Source organism: Nothobranchius furzeri, unplaced genomic scaffold (genome assembly GCF_043380555.1).
Source record: "Nothobranchius furzeri strain GRZ-AD unplaced genomic scaffold, NfurGRZ-RIMD1 Scf053, whole genome shotgun sequence".
In the NCBI taxonomy this organism is placed as follows: Eukaryota; Metazoa; Chordata; class Actinopteri; order Cyprinodontiformes; family Nothobranchiidae; genus Nothobranchius; species Nothobranchius furzeri.
In genome coordinates this window covers 1-5,000 of record NW_027223070.1, presented here as the reverse complement: position 1 = coordinate 5,000, position 5,000 = coordinate 1, and positions in this window count along the sequence as shown.

The following is a 5,000-nucleotide window of genomic DNA, read 5'->3' as shown; positions in this document are numbered from 1 at the left end:
GCCCAAGTGGAGCACTTGTGTCGGTCTAGGGAGGCTGTGCCGGGCCCCCTGGAGGTCTAAAGGATGACCATGAGGTCAAAAGGATGACCAGTAGTTGTGGTTCTCGCCCCGGGACTTGGGTCAGAGTATAGCCCAAGTGGAGCACTTGTGTCGGACTAGGGAGGCTGTGCCGTGCCCCCTGGAGGTCTAAAGGATGACCAGTAGTTGTGGTTCTCGCCCCGGGACTTGGGTCAGAGTATAGCCCAAGTGGAGCACTTGTGTCGGCCTAGGGAGGCTGTGCCGGGCCCCCTGGAGGTCTAAAGGATGACCATGAGGTCAAAAGGATGACCAGTAGTTGTGGTTCTCGCCCCGGGACTTGGGTCAGAGTATAGCCCAAGTGGAGCACTTGTGTCGGACTAGGGAGGCTGTGCCGTGCCCCCTGGAGGTCTAAAGGATGACCAGTAGTTGTGGTTCTCGCCCCGGGACTTGGGTCAGAGTATAGCCCAAGTGGAGCACTTGTGTCGGACTAGGGAGGCTGTGCCGTGCCCCCTGGAGGTCTAAAGGATGACCAGTAGTTGTGGTTCTCGCCCCGGGACTTGGGTCATAGTATAGCCCAAGTGGAGCACTTGGGTCGGACTAGGGAGGCTGTGTCGTGCCCCCTGGAGGTCTAAAGGATGACCAGTAGTTGTGGTTCTCGCCCCGGGACTTGGGTCAGAGAATAGCCCAAGTGGGACACTTGTGTCGGACTAGGGAGGCTCTGCCGTGCCCCCTGGAGGTCTAAAGGATGACCAGTAGTTGTGGTTCTCGCCCCGGGACTTGGGTCAGAGTATAGCCCAAGTGGAGCACTTGTGTCGGACTAGGGAGGCTGTGCCGTGCCCCCTGGAGGTCTAAAGGATGACCATTAGTTGTGGTTCTCGCCCCGGGACTTGGGTCAGAGTACAGCCCAAGTGGAGCACTTGCGTCGGACTAGGGAGGCTGTGCCGGGCCCCCTGGAGGTCTAAAGGATGACCAGTAGTTGTGGTTCTCGCCCCGGGCCGTGGGTCTGAGTATGGCCCAAGTGGGACACTTGTGTCGGACTAGGGAGGCTCTGCCGTGCCCCCTTGAGGTCTAAAGGATGACCAGTAGTTGTGGTTCTCGCCCCGGGACTTGGGTCATAGTATAGCCCAAGTGGGACACTTGTGTCGGACTAGGGAGGCTCTGCCGTGCCCCCTTGAGGTCTAAAGGATGACCATGAGGTCAAAAGGATGACCAGTAGTTGTGGTTCTCGCCCCGGGACTTGGGTCAGAGTATGGCCCAAGTGGTGCACTTGTGTCGGTCTAGGGAGGCTGTGCCGGTCCCCCTGGAGGTCTAAAGGATGACCAGTAGTTGTGGTTCTCGCCCCGGGACTTGGGTCAGAGTATAGCCCAAGTGGAGCACTTGTGTCGGACTAGGGAGGCTGTGCCGGGCCCCCTGGAGGTCTAAAGGATGACCAGTAGTTGTGGTTCTCACCCCGGGTCGTGGGTCCGAGTCTGGCCCGAGTAGAGCACTTTGGTCGGCTACCGGGGGGTGTGCCGTGCCCCCTGGAGGTCTAAAGGATGACCAGTAGTTGTGGTTCTCGCCCCGGGACTTGGGTCAGAGTATAGCCCAAGTGGAGCACTTGTGTCGGCCTAGGGAGGCTGTGCCGGGCCCCCTGGAGATCTAAAGGATGACCATGAGGTCAAAAGGATGACCAGTAGTTGTGGTTCTCGCCCCGGGACTTGGGTCAGAGTATAGCCCAAGTGGAGCACTTGTGTCGGCCTAGGGAGGCTGTGCCGGGCCCCCTGGAGGTCTAAAGGATGACCAGTAGTTGTGGTTCTCGCACCGGGACTTGGGTCAGAGTACAGCCCAAGTGGAGCACTTGTGTCGGTCTAGGGAGGCTGTGCCGGGCCCCCTGGAGGTCTAAAGGATGACCAGTAGTTGTGGTTCTCGCCCCGGGCCGTGGGTCTGAGTATGGCCCAAGTGGGGCACTTGCGTCGGACTGGGGAGGCTCTGCCGCGCCCCCTGGAGGTCAAAAGGATGACCAGTAGTTGTGGTTCTCACCCCGGGTCGTGGGTCCGAGTCTGGCCCGAGTAGAGCACTTTGGTCGGCTACCGGGGGGTGTGCCGTGCCCCCTGGAGCCATGGGAGTGAGCTCCAGCAGACTGGTATTTTTCGGAGAACCAGGCCCACACTCCTCAGACTTTGTGCCCAGGGACAGGCCACCAAAATCGGCCGCGGCTCGTGCACTTTGCCCCTGCGTTTCTCCCAGAACCAGAGCCGGAAAAATCCCAAAATTGATGCCCAGAGATAGTCGACTCTGCCTGGAATAGATTGCCACCCAAACCCGCCAACTCACGCTGGTTTTCCGATGGCCTCACCTACTAACCCGAGCATGGTCATCGCTCGCACCTTCCAAAACCTCCAGGGGCGCAGGCACTTTTCATTTACTGGCCATAAGGCCGACCGCCTTAAGCGTTAAGCGATAAGCGAAAGGCTTAGTTTGGACTTAGTTTTTGGAGCGACGAGGTCGCCGTTTTGTCAATTCTGAACCGATTTTCACGCGGTTTTCGACTGCCTGCGCCTGGGGAGCCGCCCAGAAGCCCCAGGCAGTGTTCTGGGTGGACTTCCGGACCGGTCCGGACCCGGTACCGGCCGGGGGAACCGCACCACGCCTCTCGGGCGTTTCTACACCGATTTTCGCGGGGTTTTCGACTGCATAGACGGGGCCACCTGCTGCAGGGCCCGAGGGAGGGCCTTACTGAGCTGGGTCCGACGCAGGGCCCGGTTCCTGGAGCCCGCTGGGGGGGGGGGGGGGTTCTCTAAGGCTCACGGCGGGCTGCTGAGGGGCCGGATCGGATGCAGACAGGCGCTCCTCTGCCCAGGTCTTTGCTCCCCTGCCCCACTAGGAATGGAAGACACACTGCCAACAGCTTCTGGAGGGTGATGGGCCCTGCTGCAGACCAGGTCCGACCCAGGTTTCAGCTATCCCACCCCGCAGGGACTTAAAGACACACTGCCATCAGCTTCTGGAGGCTGCTGAGCTCTACTATAGAGCAGGTCCGACCCAGGTTTCAGCTCCTGCAGCCCACTAGGACTTAAACACACACTGCCATCAGCGTCTGGATGGTGATGGGCCCTGCTGCAGACCAGGTCCGACCCAGGTTTCAGCTATCCCACCCCGCAGGGACTTAAAGACACACTGCCATCAGCTTCTGGAGGCTGCTGAGCTCTACTATAGAGCAGGTCCGACCCAGGTTTCAGCTCCTGCAGCCCACTAGGACTTAAACACACACTGCCATCAGCGTCTGGATGGTGATGGGCCCTGCTGCAGACCAGGTCCGACCCAGGTATCAGCTCCTGCACCCCGCAGGGAATTGAAGACACACTGCCATCAGCTTCTGGAGGCTGCTGAGCTCTGCTATAGACCAGGTCCGACCCAGGTTTCAGCTCCTGCACCCCGCAGGGAACTAAACACACACTGCCATCTGCAACTGGAGGCTGCTGAGCCCTGCTGCAGACCAGGTCCGACCCAGGTTATGGCTCTCCCACCCCCCTGGGACTTAAACACACACAGCCATCAGCTTCTGGATGGTGATGGGCCCTGCTGCAGACCAGGTCCGACCCAGGTTTCAGCTCCTCAACCCCGCAGGGACTTAAACCCACACCGCCATCAGCTTCTGGAGGGTGATGGGCCCTGCTGCGGGCCAGGTCCGACCCAGGTTTCAGCTCTCCCACCCCGCAGGGACTTAAACACACACAGCCATCAGCTTCTGGGGGCTGCTGAGCCCTGCTGCAGACCAGGTCCGACCCAGGTTTCAGCTCTCCCACCCCGCAGGGTCTTTAACACACACACTGCCATCAGCTGCTGGAGGCTGCTGAGCTCCGCTATAGACCAGGTCCGACCCAGGTTTCTGCTCCTGCACCCCGCAGGGAATGAAAGACACACTGCCATCAGCTTCTGGAGGCTGCTGAGCCCTGCTGCAGACCAGGTCCGACCCAGGTATCGGCTCTCCAACCAGGCAGAGACTTAAACACACACACACACACACACACTGCCATCAGCTTCTGGGGGCTGCTGAGCTCTGCTGTAGACCGGGTCCGACCCAGGTTTCTGCTCCTCCACCCCGCAGGGACTTAAACACACACTGCCACCAGCTTCTGGAGGGTGATGGGCCCTGCTTTAGACCAGGTCTGACCCGGGATATAGCTCTCCCACCCCGCAGGGACTTAAACACTCACTGCCATCAGCTGCTGGAGGCTGCCGAGCTCTGCTGCAGACCAGGTCCCACCCAGGTTTCTGCTCCTGCACCCCGCAGGGACTTAAACACACACTGCCACCAGCTTCTGGAGGGTGATGGGCCCTGCTGTGGACCAGGTCCGACCCGGATATCAGCTCTCCCACCAGGCAGGGACTTAAACACACACTGCAATCAGCTGCTGGAGGCTGCTGAGCTCTACTATAGACCAGGTCCGACCCAGGTTTCAGCTCTCCCACCAGGCAGTGACTTAAAGACACACTGCCATCAGCTGCTGGAGGCTGCTGAGCTCTTCTATAGACCAGGTCCGACCCAGGTTTCAGCTCTCACACCAGGCAGGGACTTAAACACACACTGCCATCAGCTGCTGGAGGCTGCTGAGCTCTGCTATAGACCAGGTCCGACCCAGGTTTCAGCTCTCCCACCAGGCAGGGACTTAAAGACACACTGCCATCAGCTGCTGGAGGCTGCCGAGCCCTGCTGCAGACCATGTCCGACCCAGGTTTCAGCTCTCCCACCAGGCAGGGACTTAGAGGCACGCTGCCATCAGCTTCTGGAGGCTGCTGAGCTCTGCCATAGACCAGGTCCGACCGAGGTTTCAGCTCTCCCACCCCGCAGGGACTTAAACACACACTGCCATCAGCTGCTGGAGGCTGCTGAGCTCTGCTATAGACCAGGTCCGACCCGGGATATAGCTCTCCCACCCCGCAGGGACTTAAACACACACTGCCATCAGCTGCTGGAGGCTGCTGAGCTCTTCTATAGACCA